Below are 22,913 nucleotides of genomic sequence, written 5' to 3' on the forward strand. Positions count from 1 at the left end.
GACCACTGAGTCAGCCTTCAGAGGACCTGGCGGTACAGTCATGCAACTGAGTAAAAATTCACTTTCATCATGGTGTTGATAAACCCACACACAAGGAGGTTTTTGCATTCCAAGTTTCCAGACTAGAGAACAAAAATCAATGCCCAATTATGCAACAGATTAGACATCTTAACCCCTTCACCCCTGGGTGATTTTCCATGTTTTCGTCTCCTTTTTCCAAGAGCCATATGTTTTGTTTTTTCAGTCCACATAGCAGTATGAGGACTTTTTTTTTGCGGGACAAGTTGTACTTTTGAATAACATCACTCATTTTAATCATGTGATGGACTAGAAAGTTGTAACAAAAAATCCAAATGCGTTGAAAAAAAAAAGTGCAATTTTACAATTTGTTTTTCTTGGGGACGAAGTCATTTACCATGTTGACTACATTGTAAAGCTGACCTGATAATATAATTAATGAAAAAAAACTAAGTGGTGAAAAAAAAAGATTCGGAAATTTGTAAAAAAAAACAACAACAAAAAAAAAAACCAACTTGGCTTGTGTTGCGATTTTCTGACACCCATAATGCTTTCATCATTTTTAGGGATCTGGGGCTGTGTGAGGGCTTATTTTTTGCACCCTGAGCTGATGTTTATACAGATACCATTTTGGGGTAGATACAGGGTTTTTAATTGGCTCTTATTGTATTCTATTGCAATGTCGCAGTAGCAAAAAAAAAGTATATGTTTTTTTTCCCTTACACCATTAATTGACCAGATTCATTTTATATTTTAATAAATCGTCCATTCACGAACGCAGCAATACCAAATGTGTATTTAAAAAAATACTTAATAGTGGAAAAGGGGTGGTGTTTTGAACTTTATTTTTCACTTTCTTTTTATATTAAAAAAAAAACAAAAAAAACCAGACACTGTATATAATTTTTTTTTTTGCTTTCAACTTCTTACTGTATTCAATAGTTCTTAGGGGACTTGAAGCTGCAATCAGCTGATCGCTCCTGCTACATACACATAGAAGTGCTGTGTATAACTAAAATCACAATCTCCTATGAATGCCAGCTACAAGCTGGCTTACATAGGAGAATAGTCATGACAAGCGCGGAGGTCTTCAGCAGACCACCGGATATCATATCAACCCATCGGAGCTATCATGTCATGGACACGCTGATGGGCACATGTTAAATGATGCTGTCAGAGTGATTAAAAATCAGCCATCATCTGCCAAGAAAGGCAGGGACACGAGAACATGGTATGGTGAAGGGGTTAAAATTCCCATGTACTTTTACCCCTTCCATTTGTGCACTTTTTATATCCTCCCTTCCTCACTTTTACTTTTGAATAGACAGCCATATGAGGGCTTGTTTCCAGGGATGAGTTGTACTTTTTAATTACCGTATATACTCGAGTATAAGCCGAGATTTTCAGCCCATTTTTTTGGGCTGAAAGTCCCCCTCTCGGCTTATACTCGAGTCATACCCGGGGGTCGGCAGGGGAGGGGGGGCGGGGGCTATCTAATTATACTCACCTACTGCTGGCGCCGTCCCTGCTTCTTCCAGCGCTGCGTAGTCTTCCTGTACTGAGCGGTCACATGGTCCCGCTCATTACAGCAATGAATATGCGGCTCCACCTTCCATAGAGGTGGAGCCGCATATTCATTTTGGTAATGAGCGGTAACTGTGACCACTCAATACAGGAAGAAGATGCAGCGCTGGAAGAAGCAGGGACTGCACAGCGCCAGCAGTAGGTGAGTATACAGCGCTGCGCGATATTTACCGCTCCTCGTTCCGGGGCGGCTTCGTCATCAGCGTCCTCTGGCTGTGACGCTCAGGTCAGAGGGCGCGGTGACGTAGTCAGTGCGCACCCTCTGCTGAACGTCAGTGCTGAAGAGAGACGGAGCCGTACGAGGAGCAGGTAAATATTGAAAGTGCCGGGGGTCCTGAGCAAAGAGAGGTGAGTATGTGATTTTTTTTTTTAATCGCAGCAAAAGCATATGGGGCAGTGACTGTACGGAGCATCTGTATGGGGCCATAACGATTGTGCAGCACTATAAGGGGCAGTGACTGTACGGAGCATCTTATGGGGCCATAACGCTTGGAGCATCTTATGGGGCCATAACGCTTGTGCAGCATTATAATGGGGAAAGTGACTGTATGGAGCATCTTATGGGGCCATAAGGTTTGTGAAGCACTATATAGGGCAAATATCTCTATGGAGCATCTTATGGAGCCCTTATTACTCTTTATGCAGGATTATATGGGGAATATTTTAATATGGAGCATCTAATGGGGCCCATCAAACTTTATGGAGCATTATATGGGGCTCCTGATTCAATAGGGATATTCAAAAACACTTAACCTACTGATGTCTCAATTAATTTTACTTTTATTGGTATCTATTTTTACCGGTAGCTGCTGCATTTTCCACCCTAGGCTTATACTCGAGTCATTAAGTTTTCCCAGTTTTTTGTGGCAAAATTAGGGGGGGGGGTCGGCTTATACTCGGGTCGGCTTATACTCGAGTATATACGGTACACAATTCATTTTTCCAATCGATGTACTAGTAAACGGGGAGAAAAATAAAAAAAAATAAAAAATCACAGTATGGCAAAAATAAGAAAGAAAAACGCAACTCTGCAATTATTTGGGGGTTTTCTTTTCAATGTGCTGAAAAATTACCTGCCTTAATGGAAGCCAGTATATGTGAGCACTAGCACGTGTTCCACAAGCAGAGTGGCGGAAAAAGGGCCACAACGGTTCAAAGTAAAGCATACCGGGCTTCCGGGCCACCCGTGGTTCTGGAAGCATGAATCTGATGCCAGGCTCCATTTAAGAAATCTCACACTGTGGTGACAATCGATGGCAATGGTTTGTTTAACCCCGTGGTTTGCACGTTAACGACCGGGCCAAATTTTACAATTCTGACCTCTGTCCCTTTATGAGGTTATAACTCTGGAACGCTTCAACGGATCTTGGCGATTCTGACATTGGTTTCTCGTGACATATTGTACTTCATGATAGTGGTAAAATTTATTCGATATAACTTGCGTTTATTTGTGAAAAAAATGTAAATTTGACGAAAATTTAGAAAATTTCGTAATTTTCCAACTTTGAATTTTTATGCCCTTAAATCACAGACATATGTCACGCAAAATACTTAATAAGTAACATTTCCCACATGTCTACTTTACATCAGCACAATTGTGGAACCAAAATTTTTTTTTTGTTAGGGAGTTATAAGGGTTAAAAGTTGACCAGCAATTTCTCATTTTTACACCATTTTTTTTTTTTTTTTTTTTTTTTTTAGGGACCACATCTCATTTGAAGTCATTTTGAGGCGTCTATATGATAGAAAATAACCAAGTGTGACACCATTCTAAAAACTGCACCCCTCAAGGTGCTCAAAACCACTTTCAAGAAGTTTATTAACCCTTCAGGTGTTTCACAGGAATTTTTGGAATGTTTAAATAAAAATGAACATTTAACTTTCTTTCACACAAAATTTATTTCAGCTCCAATTTGTTTTATTTTACCAAGGGTAACAGGAGAAAATGGACCCCAAAAGTTGTTGCACAATTTGTCCTGAGTACGCTGATACCCCATATGTGGGGGTAAACCACTGTTTGGGCGCATGGCAGAGCTCGGAAGGAAAGGAGCGCCATTTTACTTTTCAATGCAAAATTGACTGGAATTGAGATGGGACGCCATGTTGCGTTTCGAGAGCCCCTGATGTGCCTAAACATTGAAACCCCCCACAAGTGACACCATTTTGGAAAGTAGACCCCCCTAAGGAACTTACAGTATCTAGATGTGTTTTGAGAGCTTTGAACCCTCAAGTGTTTCACTACAGTTTGTAACGCAGAGCGTTACAGAGCGTGTAAGGAATAACAATTCCTTTTTTTTTTTTTTTTTTCCCCCCCTTCACAAAAGTGATTTTTTAGCCCCCAGTTTTGTATTTTCACAAGGGTAACAGCATAAATTGGACCCCAATAGTTGTTGTCCAATTTGTCCTGAGTACGCCGATCCCCCATATGTGGGGGGAAACACTGTTTGGGCGCATGGCAGAGCTCGGAAGGGAAGGAGCGCCATTTGAAATGCAGACTTAGATGGATTGGTCTGCAGGCGTCACATTGCATTTGCAGAGCCCCTGATGTACCCAAACAGTACAAACCCCCCACAAGTGAACCCATATTGGAAACTAGACCTCCCAAGGAACTTATCTAGATGTGTTGTGAGAACTTTGAACCCCCAAGTGTTTCACTACAGTTTACAGCGCAGAGCCGTGAAAATAAAAAATCTTTTTTTACCACAAAAATGATTTTTAGCCCCCCAAATTTTTATTTTCCCAAGGATAACAAGAGAACTTGGACCCCAAAAGTTGTCCAATTTGTCCCGAGTACGCTGATACCCCATATGTTGGGGTAAACCCCTGTTTTGGTGTACGGGAGAGCTCAGAAGGGAAGGAGCACTGTTTTACTTTTTCAACGCAGAATTGGCTGGAATTGAGATCGGACGCCATGTCGCGTTTGGAGAGCCCCTGATGTGCCTGAACAGTGGAAACTCCCCAATTCTACCTGAAACCCTAATCCAAACACACCCCTAACCCTAATCCCAACGGTAACCCTAACCACACCCCTAACCCTGACACACCCCTAACTCTAATCCCAACCGTAAATGTAATCCAAACCCTAACCCTAACTTTAGCCCCAACCCTAACCCTAACTTTAGCTCCAACCCTAGCCCCAACCCGAATGGGAAAATGGAAATAAATACATTTTTTTAATTTTATTATTTTTCCCTAACTAAGGGGGTGATGAAGGGGGGTTTGATTTACTTTTATAGCGTTTTTTATATCGGATTTTTATGATTGGCAGCTGTCACACACTAAAAGACGCTTTTTATAGCAAAAAAGTTTTTGCGTCTCCACATTTTGAGACCTATAATTTTTCCATATTTTGGTCCACAGTCATGTGAGGTCTTGTTTTTTGCGGGACGAGTTGACGTTTTTATTGGTAACATTTTCGGACACTTAACAGTTTTTGATCGCTTTTTATTCCGATTTTTGTGAGGCAGAATGACAAAAAAACAGCTATTCATGAATTTCTTTTGGGGGAGGCGTTTATACCGTTCCACGTTGGGTAAAATTGATAAAGCAGTTTTATTCGTCGGGTCAGTACGATTACAGCGATATCTCATTTTTTTATGTTTTGGCGCTTTTATACGATAAAAGCTATTTTATAGAAAAAATAATTATTTTGGCATCGCATTATTCTGAGGAGTATAACTTATTTTTTTGCTTATGATGCTGTATGGCGGCTCGTTTTTGCGGGACAAGATGACATTTTCAGCTGTACCATGGTTATTTATATCCGTCTTTTTGATCGCGTGTTATTCCACTTTTTGTTCAGCGGTATGATAATAAAGCATTTTTTTGGCTCTGTTTTTTTTTTTCTTACGGTGTTCACTGAAGGGGTTAACTAGTGGGACAGTTTTATAGGTTGGGTCGTTACGGACGCGGTGATACTAAATATGTGTACTTTTATTGTTTGTTTTTTTATTTAGATAAAGAAATGTATTTATGGGAATAATATATATATATAAATTTTTTTCTTTAGGAATTTTTTTTTTTTTTTTTTAAACACATGTGGATTTTTTTTTTTTTTTTACTTTGTCCCAGGGGGGGGGGGGGGACATCACAGATCGCTGATCTGACAGTTTGCACAGCACTCTGTCAGATCTGCTCTGGACCCGGAAGTAATCCCTGCAGGACCCGGATGCAGCCCAGCGGCCAGGCGTTGCTCCGGGGGTCTCAGGGAAGCCCGCAGGGAGCCCCCTCCCTGCGCGATGCTTCCCTATACCGCCGGAACACTGCGATCATGTTTGACCGCAGTGTGCCGGGGGTTAATGTGCCGGGGGTGGTCCGTGACCGCTCCTAGCACATAGTGCCGGATGTCAGCTGCGATATGAGCGCGGCCGATCGCTATGGCATTATTTGCAGAAGAAAAATCTGCAGTGTTGGCAAAAATGCTATGTAAAGTGGCTCATTTTTTAGTGCTTTTTTGATGTGTTCACTTAAATGGGCGAAAACGCTGCAGAAAAAAAAAAATTGTGGTAGAAACACATGTGAACAAGCCCTTTTAGTACAGCCACCATGACACCACAGAGAAGAACCATTTATCAAGGATGGTAACTAGAAAAGATTTATGGTCTCCTGCACCCACTGGAAAACCACACACACTGATACAGTTTTTTTCTAATGCAGGATGAAGAAAATAGCAGCTTTAACCCCTTTGTCCTGAAGCCTGTTTTCACCTTCCTGACCAGGCCAATTTTTACAATTCTTATCACTATTTTTAATAACTCTGGAATGAGTCAATGGACCCCACTGATTCTGAAATTGTTTTCTCATGACATATTGCACTTCATGACAGTGGTAGAATTTCTTTGATATGACTTGAGTTTATTTTTTAAAATAAAAAAATGGCACTTGGTGAAAATTGTGCAAATTTTCAAACTTTTAATTTTCATGTCCTTAAATCAGAGAGTCATATCGCACAAAATAGTTAATAACTAAACATTTCCCACATGTCTAATTTACATCAGCACAATTTTTAAAACATTTTTTTTGTCAGGAACTTATAAGGGTTAAAAGTTGACCAGCGATTTCTCATTTTTTACAACAAAATTGGCAAACCTTTTTTTTATTATTTTTATTAGGGACCACCTCACATTTGAAGGGACTTTGAGTGGCCAATATGACAGACAATACCCAAAAGTGACACCATTCTAAAAACTGCACCCCTCAAGGTGCACAAAACAACATTCACAAGAAGTTTATTAACCCTACAGGTGATTCACAAGAATTTTTGGAATGTGGAAAGAAAAAAAAAAAACAAACATTTACTTTTGTTTTACAAAAATTTTCCGTTAGACCGTAATTTTTTTTTACCTTTCGCAAGGGTAACAGGCGAAAACGGACCCCAGAAATTATTTTGCAATTTCTCCTGAGTTCACAGATACCCTGTATGTGGTCGAAAACTACTTTAGATGCACAGTGCAAAGCTCAGAAGGGAAGTAGAGCCATATTACAGTGAAGATTTCGCTGCACTGGTTTGAGGGTGCCATGTCACATTGGCAGAACCCCCGACACGTGACCCCATTTTACAAACTAAACCTCTCAATGAATTCATCTAGAAGTGCAGTGATTACATTGACACCACAGGTGTGTCACAGAATTTTATACTATAATTTGCCCCACAATTTCTGCTGCATGTAGAAATAACCCATATGTGGCTATACGGCATTGCTTAGCCATACGGAGAGACTCAAAAGGGACAGAGCGCTTTTTGCCTCCTGGAAAGCAGATTTTCCTAAAATAGTTTGCGGACTCTATATACAGAGCCCCAATGTGCTAGAAAAGCAGAATCCCCCCTCAAGTGACCCCGTTTTCTACAGGTGTAGTGACGATATTGACTCCATGGGCTTTTTCCAGAAACAAGCAGCAGTGGATGTTGCGGAGTGAAAATTGGAAACTGCCGTTGTAGTGACCAGTACGTTATGCCCAGCTCATGCTTCTGGAGACACGCACCTGAAAGTTAGGCGGACTCTCATCACTACAGAAATGCCAAACATGTGAGCGCTAAATGTGGTTTAGGCACAATGGGGCTCAGAAGGGAGGGGGGCATTTGGAAGCGGGAGCAGAGAATTTGCTGAATTTCTTTTGGGGGGCGAGGAGCCATTTCGCTTTTCCAGAGCCTTTGTGCTACCAGTAACGTGGAAGCCCCTATATTTATTTCTGTTAACAGACCTGTGTGGGGACTTGTTTTTTTTTGTGGATTGAGTTGAACTTTTATTGTGAACATTTTACATAACATTTATCCGGCGCTCTAAGGCTGGTTTCACACTTGCGTTTTTTGCCGCTGCGTTTTAGCACTAAAAAACGCATGCGTTTTTTTTTTCTATACTCAACATTAAAAACGCATGCGTTTTTTAGCATGCGTTTTGACGCGTTTTCGGCAACGCATGCGTTTTGATGCGTGCGTTTAGTTGCAGAAATGCAACCTGTAGTAATTTCTAGCGGCGTTTTGTTGCCGCAAAAAAACGCATGCGTTTATTCGTGTCAAAAAAATGTATTGCTGTCTATGTAAACGCATGCGTTTTTAAGCACATGCGTTTGCATGTGTTTTTAAACGCATGCGTTTCTATAGAAAAACACAAGAAAACAAAACAAAAAAAAAAAACAAGAAAACCCTAACCCTTGGATTACTAGGGATCCTAACCCTAACCCTAAGGTTAGGATCCCTAGTAACCCTAGGGATCCTAACCCTAACCCTAGGGATCCTAACCCTAAGGCCGGCCTCACACTCAGCGTATAAAAATACGGTCCGTTTTTTACGGCCGTAATACGCAGAAAAGTCCCCAAAATAGTGATCCGTATGTCATCCGTAGGCAGGGTGTCTCAGCGTATTTTGCGCATTGCATCCTCCGTATGTAATCCGTATGGCATCCGTACTGCGATATTTTCTCGCAGGCTTGCAAAACCGACATCTAATGGATTTATGTGCTCAAATGTCCGTTAAAACATATATACAGTATATATATATATATATCATTGAGACACACACAATATATATATATATATATATATATATATATATATATATATATATATATATATATATATATATATATATATATATATATATATTCTGTATTTATATTTAATTCAGCGCAAAATATGTGAAAAGCCGGTAATTCAATTGCCGGCTTCTCATTTCTCCTTCACAAACCCGACATGATATGAGACATGGTTTACATACAGTAAACCATCTCATATCCCCCTTTTTTTTGCATATTCCACACTACTAATGTTAGTAGTGTGTATGTGCAAAATTTGGTTGCTGTAGCTGCTAAAATAAAGGGTTAAATGGCGGAAAAAATTGGCGTGGGCTCCCGCGCAATTTTCTCCGCCAGAGTGGTAAAGCCAGTGACTGAGGGCAGATATTAATAGCCTAGAGAGGGTCCATGGTTATTGGCCCCCTGGCTACAAACATCTGCCCCCAGCCACCCCAGAAAAGGCACATCTGGAAGATGTGCCTATTCTGGCACTTGGCCACTCTCTTCCCACCCCCGTGTAGCGGTGGGATATGGGGTAATGAAGGGTTAATGCCACCTTGCTATTGTAAGGCGACATTAAGCCAGCTAAATAATGGAGAGGCGTCAATTATGACACCTATCCATTATTAATCCAATTGTATGAAAGGGTTAAAAAACACACACACACACACACACACACACACACACAGTATTAAAAATTATTTTAATGAAATAAACACACCGGTTGTTTTAATATTTTATTGCTCTCTCAATCCACCTGCAGACCCTCGCTTGGCAAAATAATAAACCCACAATATACATACCATCCGAGGATCTGTCAGGTCCCACGATGTAAATCCTTCTGAAGGGGTTAAATCAATTTACAGGCAGGAGCTGCGCTAAAGCACTCGCTCATGGCTGTAATCCCTGGGTGCTGAAAGGAAAACTGGGTGATCTGTACTTACATTGAGTTGCGGTGAGGCGCCCTCTGGTGGATGAACTCATATAAACTCGAGCGTGGGAACTTTTTCAAGGCTCCAGGTCATGAGAACATCCACCAGAGGGCGCCTCACCGCAACTCAATGTAAGTACAGATCACCCAGCTTTCCTTTCAGTACCCGGGGATTACAGCCACGACCGAGTGCTTTAGCGCAGCTCCTGCCTGTAAATTGATTTAACCCCTTCAGAAGGATTTACATCGTGGGACCTGACAGATCCTCGGATGGTATGTATATTGTGGGTTTATTATTTTGCCAAGCGAGGGTCTGCAGGTGGATTGAGAGAGCAATAAAATATTAAAACAACCGGTGTGTTTATTTCATTAAAATAATTTTTAATACTGTGTGTGTGTTTAACCCTTTCATACAATTGGATTAATAATGGATAGGTGTCATAATTGACGCCTCTCCATTATTAACCTGGCTTAATGTCACCTTACAATAGCAAGGTGGCATTAACCCTTCATTACCCCATATCCCACCGCTACATGGGAGTGGGAAGAGAGTGGCCAAGTGCCAGAATAGGCGCATCTTCCAGATGTGCCTTTTCTGGGGTGGCTGGGGGCAGATGTTTGTAGCCAGGGGGGCCAATAACCATGGACCCTCTCTAGGCTATTAATATCTGCCCTCAGTCACTGGCTTTACCACTCTGGCGGAGAAAATTGCGCGGGAGCCCACGCCCATTTTTTCCGCCATTTAACCCTTTATTTTAGCAGCTACAGCAACCAAATTTTGCACATACACACTACTAACATTAGTAGTGTGGAATATGCAAAAAAAGGGGGATATGAGATGGTTTACTGTATGTAAACCATGTCTCATATCATGTCGGGTTTGGGAAGGAGAAATGAAAAGCCGGCAATTGAATTACCGGCTTTTCACTAACACCGCTGCGTATCTCTCGCAAGTCACACTGCTGGTCCGTGTGGAATCCGTATTTTTCTCGCCCCCATAGACTTTCATTGGCGTATTTTTTGCGCAATACGCTGACAAACGCAGCACGCTGCGATTTTCTATGGCCGTACAAGACCGTATATTACGGATGCGTAATATACGACTGATAGGAGCAGCCCCACTGAGAATAATTGTGCCGTTTGTTTGGCGAGTTTTACGGACGTATTTTCCGCGCTCTTACGTCCGTAAAACTCGCTAGTGTGACTCCAGACTTAGGGTTAGGATCCCTAGTAACCCTAGGCATCCTAACCCTAACCCTAGGGATCCTAACCCTAACCCTTAGGGTTAGGATCCTAACCCTTAGGGTTAGGATCCCTAGGGTTATGGTTAGGGTTTGGGTTAGGATCCCAAGGGTTATGCTTAGGGTTAGGATCCCAAGGGTTATGGTTAGGGTTTGGATCCCTAGGGTTATGGTTAGGGTTAGGATCCCAAGTAACCCTAGGAATCCTAACCCTAGGGATCCTAACCCTAACCCTTAGGGTTAGGGTTAGGATCCCTAGGGTTATGGTTAGGGTTTGGATCCCTAGGGTTAGGGTTAGGGTTAGGGTAGGGTTAGGATCCCTTTATCACCTTGATGGTGGGGGGTGGCTTATCAGTGACCTGGTGACCAGGACATTCTTCTAATAAAAAGCTACCCCTAACCCTAACCCTAGCTAATTCTATTAATAGTGGGTTTTCTAGTTGATTTTGATGATTGGCAGCTGTCACACACTTCTCAGCATGCGTTTCAAAAACGCAAACGCAGGAAAAAACGCATGTAAATGCGTCAAAACGCCACGTTTTTTTCTGCATGCAAAAGCGCATGCGTCTAAAAAACGCAGCGTTTGCATGCGTTTTTTCACCACCTGCGTTTTTGTTTTTTTAAAAACGCTGCAGATCAAAACGCAAGTGTGAAACCAGCCTCAGTTGAACACTTAGGCTGTGTGCACACGTCGCTTTTTTTCGCGTTTTTTTCGCTATAAAAACGCTATAAAACTGCGAAAAAAAACATTCACATTAAGCATCCTACTTAATAGAATGCAATCCGCATTTTTTGTGCACATGCTGCGTTGTTTTCCTGAGCAGAAGCGCTTTCCAGAAAAAAAACGCAGCATGTTCATTAAATTTGTGGAATCGCGGGGATTCTGCACACCTAGGAATGCATTGATCTGCTTACCTCCCGCATGCCCACCATGCGGGTGCGGGAAGTAAGCAGATCATGTGCGGTTGGTAGGGTGGAGGAGAGGAGACTTTCCTCCACGGACTGGGCACCATATAATTGGTTAAAAAAAAAAAATAAAAAAAAAAAAAAAGAATTAAAATAAAAAAAGTGATATACTCACCTTCTGATGGCCCCCGGAGTCTTCCCGCCTCTCAGCGGTGCACGCTGCAGCTTCCGTTACCATGGATGCTTTGTGTGAAGGACCTGCGATGACGTCACGGTCACGTGACGTCATCGCAGGTCCTTCACACAAAGCATCTATAGGAATGGAAGCCGCCGCGTGCACCGCTGAGGAGATCGGGGGCCATCAGAAGGTGAGTATAATCTTTTTATTTTTAACATATCTTTTTATTATTGATGCTGCATAGGCATCAATAGTAAAAAGTTGGTCACACTTGTCAAACACTATGTTTGACAAGTGTGACCAACCTGTCAATCAGTTTTCCAAGCGATGCTACAGATCGCTTGGAAAACGCTAGCATTCTGCAAGCTAATTATGCTTGCAAAACGGTAGGAATATGCATGCCAATTCCGCATGCAATATACCCACGGCAGGAGTTGCAGAATTTCCGCGGAAATTTCCGCAGCAATTCTGCAACGTGTGCACTTAGCCTTACATCGGGGTTTCCATCTAAATCTCCGAGTGACGTGACGGATGAAACCCCCCATGGATCCATTCACTACAATGAGGCAGCAGAGTTACTCTGGACTCCGCCTGGCCTCTGTTCAGCGGTGTCCTTTTCAGAAGTGCACAAAACTGTGGCCGACTGTTCTTTTATGCAATCCTAAAAAGATGGACACAGTTGGATCACAGGTCCTATGGCTCCCCTTCCTCCCAGAGCCATAATTTTTTATTTTTTCCCCCGGGAGCGCAGCTGATCGCATTGGACGTACTATTCTGCCCACGGGAATGAAGTCCCAGGTCACATGGACAGAATAGTAAGTCCAATGCCAGAAAGGGGTTAAAGGGGTTTTCCCAATGAACAAAGTGCATTTTAATTAATAGATCTTGGAATAAAAATAAGTTCCACAATTGGATACGTTTAAAAAAAAATTAAAATAAATAAAAAGTTTGAAATCCGCAGCATGTACATTTTTTATTGTCAGTACGCTAAATTGTCTGAGCGGGTTTTCCTCCATAGACTTGCACTAGAAGCGGAAAATCTGCAGGTTAACAAGGCACGTGTCTTCAGTGCATTTCCACGGCAGAAGCGCATCAAATACACACGTAAGTCCCACTTAAGTACCGGTATGTCAAGAAAGTTGTCAAACCAAATACCACGAAGTATCAAAAACAAAGCAGCACACAAACACGATGAAAAACGGCAATAACCCAATTTAAATAGGTGCAAAATTCTGCAGCGTCAAAAACCTCACCAAAAGCTCAACAACGTAGCCTAAAATTAACTGTTCGTGGGAAAACCAACTGCTATGTCCAGCTATCGCCCAATATCGCTGCTCCCATTCGCTTCCAAACTCCTGGAGCAGCACATCCACGCTGAACTTTCCTCCCACCTCTCATCTAACTTGTTGTTCGGCAATCTACAATCTGGTTTCCGCCCCCATCACTCAACCGAGAATGCCCTGACCAAAATCACTAACGACATACTTACCGCCAAAGCTACTGGACAATACTCTGTACTCCTCCTTCTACACCTGTCCTCTGCTTTTGACACAGTTGACCACTGCCTCCTACTACAGATCCTCTCCTCCTTTGGCATCAAAGACCTCGCCCTATCCTGGATCGCCTCGTACCTTTCCAACCGCACTTTCAGCGTCTCCCACTCCCACACTACCTCCTCATCCCACCCTCTCTCTGTTGGAGTCCCCCAAGGCTCTGTTCTAGGACCCCTACTCTTCTCAATCTATAAACTTGGCTTGGGACAACTCATAAAGTCCCATGGATTCCAGTACCACCTCTACGCTGATGACACTCAGATCTACCTCTCTGGCCCAGAACGTCACCGCTCTGCTGTCCAGAATCCCAGAGTGCCTATCAGCCATATCCTCCTTCTCCTCTCGCTTCCTCAGACTCAATGTGGACAAATCTGAACTCCTCATCTTTCCTCCATCCCACAGATCTTCCTTACCTGACCTATCTATTGCAATCAATGACATCATGCTTTCCCCCGTACCGGAAGTCCGCTGCCTCGGAGTAACCTTCGACTCTGCCCTGTCCTTCAAACCGCACATCCAAGCTCTCTCCACCTCCTGTCGCCTCCAGCTCAAAAATATCTCCAGAATCCGTCTTTTCCTCAACCTTCAATCTACTAAAATGCTTGTGCATGCCCTCATCATCTCCCGCCTTGACTACTGCAACATCCTTTTCTGCGGCCTCCCTGCTAACACCCTTGCACCTCTCCAGTCCATCCTTAACTCTGCTGCCCGACTAATCCATCTCTCTCCTCGCTACTCCTCCGCTTCCCCCCTCTGCAAATCTCTTCACTGGCTCACATTCCCTCAGCGTATCCAGTTCAAATTACTAATACTGACCTACAAGGCCATCCATAACCTGTCTCCTCCATATATCTCTGAACTAATCTCCATATATCTTCCCTCACGTAATCTCCGGTCCTCCCAAGACCTCCTTTTCTCCTCCACACTTATTCGCTCCTCATCCAATCGCCTCCAAGACTTCTCCCGAATATCCCCCGTCCTCTGGAATTCTCTGCCCCAACACGTCCGGTTATCCACCACATTCGGATCCTTCAGACGGAGCCTGAAAACACATCTCTTCAGGAAAGCCTACAGCCTGCACTGACCCCGCTGCCTCCTCATCACTACTGAAGCTACCGCCTCACCAACACCGGAGCTCCTGCAACCCCCAACCTACTGTCTCCTTCCCCATAATCCTGCAGAATGTAACTCCGCAAGGGAAGGGTCCTCGCCCCTCCGTATCAGTCTGTAATTGTAAGTTTGTCTACTGTAAGTGATATCTGTAACTTGTATGTAACCCCCTTCTCATGTACAGCACCATGGAATCAATGGTGCTATATAAATAAATAATAATAATAATAATAATAATAATAATAACAAAATAAGGCTATGTGCACACGTTGCAGATTTGGGTGCAGAATTTTCTGCATCTCCTGGCAGAAAACGCAGGTGCAGATTTGATGCATTTTTCTTGCTTATTTTGTGCGTTTTTGTTGCGGATTTGCTGTGGATTTCATGTGTTTTTTACCCCTGCGGATTTCTATAATGGAAGGGTGCAGAAACGCTGCAGATCCGCACAAAAAAAGTGACATGCTCCTTCTTTTAATCCGCTGTGTTTTCCATGCGGAATTTTCCGCACCATTAGCACAGCAATTTTTTTTTTCTGTAGCATTTCTGCGCAGAAAAAAACGCTGCGGATCCGCAGTAAATCCGCATCGTGTGCACATAGCCTTACTCTACTTGATGTGATTTTAACCCCTTCACCACCTTGGATTTTTCAGTTTTTTCATTTTTGCTCCCTGTCTTCCCAGAGTCATAACTTTTTTATTTTTCCTTCAATTAATGCTACTGATGCAACACACAGAAATAGGATTACAAAAATATTTAAAAACTCAGGTTGTAATGTAACAAAATAGGTAAAATGCCGAGGGATGAATACTTTTGTAAGCCACTGTACATGCCGAAAACCTGACATTTTAACGGGTGTGTAGATTTTTTATATCCACTGTATGGGTCCATGTGCTGCCTGAGAAAGAAAAAACTAAGACTGCTCACACTTCCATCTTCATATTCGTTTATTCCATTTTTAGGAACAGACACACAGAACAGTGTTAAAAACTGATCAGCGCATAACTGACAAAAAAGGAAGCGGAGGGGCCCGATTAATCATTATGTGGTCCCTCAGTATTCCTTTTATTAGTGTCTGCTTTTAGAATGTAAAGAGAAATGCATGATGGAAAACTTCTAAAAACAGTCACATTACAGAACATAATTAGACCTCAAATTAATCAATGGGTCCCTCTGCTTCAGTTATGGAACACATCTGGTTTTTTTCACATTAATTTGTTTGCCGGCTCCTAAAAACAGGAAAAACAGATGGAATGACAAAGCGGTACTTTGATCGCAGCTAAGGCCATGGTTCCACATGTGACAACGCTACGCTTTTTTCATGGATTTTTTTTCTGCAAGTGTCAGCACCAAATTATGCAACAGCAATCTGTTAAAATGATTGCATTTTTGCTATGTTTTCCTGTGGATTATTGGTGCAGATTTGTCTTATTTTTTAAGGCAATTTCAGTCCAGAAACACAGGGGGTGTGCACTTAAAATGCAACGGCACTTTTTAAATGTGTTTTTCCAGGCTTGCTATAGAAGCCTATAGAAGAACAAAGTAACAAATAAAGAGGTCAACAACATTTTTAAAAGCATACTGGGCATGAGATTTCTTAAAATCCCATCCACAATGCTTGAACTGTGAAATGCAGTAGATTTTCCACACAAAAAAAGGCAGCAGAATAATAAAAAAAAAGCACAGTATTTACACTAAGTGGGAACATGGCCTTATCCCCATCAAGATATCTGACATATTTATACGTCACGGAAGGGAAGGAGTTCCCGACCGATAAAATATAGATATATTATGGTGATCACGCAGGCACAGGAGCTGTGTGCGCAGTCGCCGCTATAAGGCTGCAGATTTCAAGGAAGTGCATGTCACTACTTTTGTGCTGATCTGCAGCGTTTCTGCACCCCTCCATGATAAAAATCCGCAGTGGCAAAAACCGCACAAAATCCGCATCAATTCCGCATGAAAACCGCGGCTGCGGATTCTGCCAGGAGATGCGGATTTTGTGCAGAAAATTCTGCACCTCTTTTCCTACATGTGCACATAGCCTAAGGGTATGTGCACACGTTGCGGATTTTGCTGCGGATTTTTCCGCAGCGGATTTAGAAAATCCGCAGTGCAAAACCACTGCGGTTTTCACTGCGGATTTTCACGCGGTTTCTTCGGCGGGTTTTCAACTGCACTTTCCTATTGGTGCAGGTTGAAAACCGCTGCGGAATCCGCAGAAAGTGACATGCTACTTCTTTTTTTTCCGCAGCATGTGCACCGCGGTTTTTGTTTTCCATAGGTTTACATGGTACTGTACACCGCATGGAAAACTGCTGCGGATCCGCAGCAAAAACCGCAACGTGTGCACATAGCCTAAAACTGTCACACTAGTTAACCCATTCAGTAAACAAAGTAAAACATTTGAGGCAAAAAACTATGCTTTTTATCACAGCCAAAAAACGTGTAATGAAATGAGTTCAAAAATACAAATAAAACTGGTACAGCTGAAAACTTCATCTTGTCCTGCAAAACCAAGCCGCCATACAGCTCGATAAGTGAAAAAAATAAAACGTTATAGCTCTCCAAATAAAGCAAAAATAAACCCTTTTATTGTTTAAAAGGGACAAGATAGAAAACCCAAAGAATAAAGCAGATTTATATATTTTACCACATGAGGAACGGCATGAAAAAAAATAAAAATTCCTGAATTGATGGTTTTTGTTCATTCTGTCTCTCAAAAATCATAATAAAAAGTGATCAAGAAATGTATGTTACCAAAATGGTACCAATAAAAACGTCAACTCGTCTGGAAAAAAACAAGCCGTCACATTACTCTGTCGGCAGAAATATGGTAAAATTAAAACTCTCAAAATATGGCAATGCAAAATCTAGTTTTTGCAGAATTGATCACTTGCTATGACCGCCACCCACAGGTCGGCGCTCATAGCAATCCAGCATTGAGAAACAGAGTTCTGCTGGAGACCTCTGGTTGTCATGCCAACACATCGGTGATCCACGATCATGAGACGGCGTCACCGATGGGTGGGATTTCCGGCACACTTGCCAGAAGCACAAGTTAAAAGTTGCTGGAAGAGATTGACAGCGGCATTTAGAGGCACATGTCAGGTGTTCAAAATAGCTGATATGTGGTGGAAAAGATGATGTAGTCCGACATCGATGTACATTTACACCCGATGTCGGAAAAAGGTTAAGTGTGTGACAGAAGCAAAAGATAAAAATCAATATGAATCTGGTATAGCTGTAATTGCACCGACCCGAAGATTAACCCCTTCACGACATGCGCCGTATTAGTACTGCGCATGTCGTGTCCCCCCCTTTGATGTGAGCTCCGGCGGTGAGCCCATATCAAAGTATCGACATGTCAGCTGTTTTGTACAGCTGACGTGCGCGCAATAGCGGCGGGTGAAATCGCTATTAACCTGTTAAATGCCGCTGTCAAACGCTGACAGCGGCATTTAACTACCGCTTCCGGCCGCGCGGCCGGAAATGCGCTCATCGCCGACCCCCGTCACATGATCGGGGGACGGCGATGTGTCAGGACAGTAACATAGAGGTCCTTGAGACCTCTATGGTTACTGATGCTGGCCTGCTGTGAGCGCCACCCTGTGGTTGGTGCTCATAGCAAGCCTGCATTTCAGCTACAAAGCAGCGATCTGATGATCGCTGCAATGTAGTTGAGCCGATCGAGTTGTGCCAGCTTCTAGCCTCCCATGGAGGCTATTGAAGCATGGCACAAGTTAAAAAAAAAAGTGTTTAAAAATATGAAAAAAAAAAATAAAAAAATATATAAAAGTTCCAGCCCCCCCGTTCGCCCCATCCTAAATAAAACAATAATATATATAAAAAAAAATCAAACCTGCACATATTTGGTATCGCCGCGTTCAGAATCACCCGATCTATCAATAAAAAAAAGGATTAACCTGATCACTAAACAGCGTAGCAAGAAAAAAATTTGAAACGCCAGAATAACGTTTTTTTGTCGCCACGACATTGCATTAAAATGCAATAACGGACGATCAAAAGAACGTATCTGCACAAAAGTGAAATTATTAAAAACGTCAGCTCGGCACGCAAAAAATAAGCCCTCACTCAACCCGAGATCACGGAAAATGGAGACGCTATGGGTATCGGAAAATGGCACATTTTTTATTTTTTTTATTTAGCAAAGTTTTTAATTTTTTTTCACCACTTAGATAAAAAAGTAACCTAGACATGTTTGGTGTCTATAAACTCGTAATGACCTGGAGAATCATAATATCAGGTCAGTTTTAGCATTTAGTGAAGCTAAAAAAAAAAAAGCAAAACAAACAAGTGTGGGACTGAACTTTTTTTGCAATTTCACCACACTTGGAATTTTTTTCCCGTTTTCTAGTACAAGACATGGCAAAAACCAATGGTGTCATTCAAAAGTACAACTCGCCCTGCAAAAAATAAGCCCTCACGTGGCCATATTGACGGAAAAATTAAAAGGTTATGAGGAATGGATTATAAAATGAATTATTCACCTGCTGTTGATTTGTTCATTCTGCCTTAGGCCGGGGTCAGACTAGCGTATGGCATCCAATGCGATATGCTAATGATCCTCGGCTCCTGCTCTGCTGCGAGCAGGAGCAGAGTGTCAGGCGTCTGTGTCCCGAGCCTCTCGCACAGTTGCGGAGGAGACGGAGAAATTAATTTCTCCATCTCCTCCATTACCGGGATCAGCCTATATCGCACATCACTCGGATGATATCCCAGTGATGTTAGTTGTCTCAATCGCACCCATAGGCTTATATGGGTGCGAGTGAGCCGAGACTTTGCCGAGTTGCAGTGACAATCGCAGCATGCTGCAATTTCACATTAATGTTGAAACCGGTGGAGAAAAAACGTGATGTGAGCTGCCCCATAGATGAATTCTGGTCCGAGTGCTATGTGATGTTTTATGCCATAGCACTCATCCGTATTCATCGCTAGTGTGACCCCGGCCTTAGAAAGATTTACAGTGGGGGAAATAAATATTTGATCCCTTGCTGATTTTGCAAGTTTGCCCACTGACAAAGACATGAACATGTTGCGTTCCCGTGCGGTTGGCAGGCAAATCAAAACGTTGCATGCGGAAGCATCCGCATATAATGCATGTCCCTGCGTACGCAATGCTAAAGATAGGTACGCAGGACGCAAGCAGAAGTAGGCGGAGCTTAAGGGAGGAAGTACGCAGCCATACGCAGACCAGCCAAACCCAAGTGTGAACCCGGCCTAAAGTTTCTGGAACTGTTTTCCCAGCTTTTTTTTTTTTTTTTTTAAACTCTTTTTAACTTACAATGAGTTGTCCCATCTGGCTAAATGGGAAAAAGTCAAAGAGTTTCTAAAAACACGCAGTTTACTTTTTCATTAAAAGGACTTTTAGTTCTATGGTGTCCTGTTCCGGGCCATCTCTACAGTTTATCATCTGGGAGGCAGGGAAGTGGTGCGCTCCTGAAGAGTCCTGATCAGTCCTCTGTAAGAAATACCCATCACCTCTAGGGAAACATTAAGATGTGAAAGGAAATTAAAACATAATATCTCCCAAATAGTTAGGAAAGTTAAAAATAAAAGCATTTTCTGATTCAATAATGAAATCTTTTTTCCATTAAAAGAGGTTTTCCAAATCTTAGGCCTCGCTCACAGGATCATATAGCACGGCCAAGTGCCATCCGACATTTTAGGGGATAGCACTTGGCCCAATGTTATACTATGGGACAGTGCAGATCTGCGATTCGGTATGAGAGAACAAACACAGCATGCTGTGATTGGCAGCTAAACTCAGCTCACATGCACCCATACAAGTCTATGGGTATGTGTGAAACATCAAACTGCACTCGGATGCCATCCAAGTGCAGTCCGATATACGCAGAGACCAGCAATGGAGTTAATGCAGACTTTTCCTCTTAGGGCTCGCTCACACTGGTGTAAATTATGGAGGAGTGCAATGTGAGAAATTGCATTGCACGGCACTCTGACCAGCGTTAGACCCCATTCAAGTCAACAGGCGAGTGCAAAACATCGGAGTGCACTCAGATGTCATCCAAGGGCACAGTCCGATATACGCCGAGACAGGCAATGGAGAAACTAATCTCTCCTTCTCCTCACCTGTGACCAATTTCCTGGGAGCACAGAGCACTGACCCTCAGCTCACGCTCGCAGCACTGTTTGAGCCGAGTGTCATTAGCTTATCATATCCGATGCCATAACCTAATGTGACCCTGACCCCACGACTGCACTGACGGGTGAGAGGGGCCGATGACTTCACGTCTTCATACGTCTGTCAGCCGGTATCGGGCACCAGTCCTTTATGTGATCCCATAGGGACAATACAAGGCACAATCTGGGGCACTGATCCGTCACTTGTGGAATATTATTTTTTAGCCTCTTCTTTAGCTGCATCAGGTTTGGGGGTTCTGACCCCAAGATCTGCGGAAATCACTCCACGACGTATTCCATACTAGTAACAGGAAACTATTGACCGGACCTCTGTATGGGCTGAGAATACGGTTAACATTTATAGACAAAATGCTATTGCTTATTCTGCCACAAAAACCAGCAAAGCGCCAATGTTTTACCAAAATCACATTAACCGCCCATCTGCCAGCACCTGGCCCAGTGCTCACAGCTAATATGGAAAACCTCAGCCACAATCACCAGGGCCAGCAGGGACTACAATGACCAGGAGGCATCTCCCGGGGTCTACAGTGACCAGGAGGCATCTCCCGGGGTCTACAGTGACCAGGAGGCATCTCCCGGGGTCTACAGTGACCAGGAGGCATCTCCCGGGGTCTACAGTGACCAGGAGGCATCTCCCGGGGTCTACAGTGACCAGGAGGCATCTCCCGGGGTCTACAGTGACCAGGAGGCATCTCCCGGGGTCTACAGTGACCAGGAGGCATCTCCCGGGGTCTACAGTGACCAGGAGGCATCTCCCGGGGTCTACAGTGACCAGGAGGCATCTCCCGGGGTCTACAGTGACCAGGAGGCATCTCCCGGGTTCCCTGCCGTGCAGGTAACCAGTACACCACCTCCCGGGCCTGGGCACTACAAGTGTTTATATAGTGCCAGGGAGTGATGTAGCCCTGTGGCTCCGCCCCCTCTGAAGGCCTCAGCAGCGTCCTGTGCTCATTTTCACGACGACTGCACCTACAAGACGCCGGAACACCCCCGGAACTGCTCGTCCTCCCACCCGCGCCACCGGCAGCACTGCTGTACCTGCTGCTCGATATCCCGCACTGTCCGGAGCCTCCAACACCGCTGCCTGCACAGCTTCGTCCCTCACACTGCGTGGCGTCACCGGAGAAACACGTCAAGACAATAGCCAATCGTCTTTCAAAGCCTTCATACAGCCAGCCAATAGGTAAGTGCGGAGAGGCGGGATCTAGAAGCTCAGCAGCCAATCACAACTTACACAAGTAAGAAACAAACTGCACGCACTAACTGCGCGGCTGTCACCAAAACACTGCAGCTCCTGACAATGTGATACTGACGCCGGCACCCTGACACTGTTCAAGGCAACACACTGACACTGTTCACAGCAACGTACTGACAGTGCTTACAACAACGCACTGATAACACTCATAGCAACACACTGACAGCGATCACAGCAATGCACAGACAGCGCTCACAGCAACACACTGATAACACTCACAGCAACACACTGATAATACTCACAACAACGCACTGACAGCACTCACAGCAACACACTAATAATACTCACAACAACGCACTGACAGCGCTCACAACAACGCACTGACAGCGCTCACAGCAACACACTGATAATGCTCACAGCAATACACTGATAATGCTCACAGCAAAGCACTGACAGCGCTCACAGCAGCACACTGATAATACTCACAACAACGCACTGACAGCGCTCACAACAAGGCACTGACAGCACTTACAGCAAAGCACTGACAGCGCTCACAGCAACGCACTGATAACGCTCATGGCAACACTGACAGCGCTCATAGCAATGCACTGATAACGCTCACAGTAACACACTGATAATACTCACAACAACGCACTGACAGTGCTCACAGCAACGCACTGACAGCGCTCACAACAACGCACTGACAGCGCTCACAGCAACACACTGATAATACAACAACGCACTGACAGCGGTCACAGCAACACACTGATAATACTCACAACAACGCACTAACCAGCGCTCACAGCAACGTACTGACAGTGCTCACAGCAACGCACTGACAGCGCTCACAGCAACGCACTGACAGCACTCACAGCATCATACTGACCGCTCACAGCAATGCACTGACAACACTCACAGCAACGCACTGACAGCACTCACAGCAACGCACTGACGGCGCTCACAGCAACGCACTGACAGCACTCACAGCAACGCACTGACAGCCC

At 43.6% G+C, this 22,913-nt stretch overlaps 1 protein-coding gene across 2 annotated transcripts in view; it reads right to left on the reverse strand.

Annotated features, from left to right (window-relative positions):
• Positions 1-21,891, reverse strand: part of PJA2 (praja ring finger ubiquitin ligase 2) — a 76,873-nt gene extending 54,982 nt beyond the window's left edge. Inside the window, exon 1 of one of the 2 annotated variants that reach the window (XM_077290132.1) lies at positions 21,753-21,891. The gene's annotated coding sequence lies outside the window, so the exon portion shown is untranslated. The remainder of the gene's footprint in view (positions 1-21,752) is intronic. The other variant, XM_077290123.1, reaches the window with a different exon arrangement.
• Between the last annotated feature and the right edge of the window lie 1,022 nt (positions 21,892-22,913).

This window comes from Ranitomeya variabilis, chromosome 1 (assembly GCF_051348905.1).
Source record: "Ranitomeya variabilis isolate aRanVar5 chromosome 1, aRanVar5.hap1, whole genome shotgun sequence".
NCBI classification, from domain to species: Eukaryota; Metazoa; Chordata; class Amphibia; order Anura; family Dendrobatidae; genus Ranitomeya; species Ranitomeya variabilis.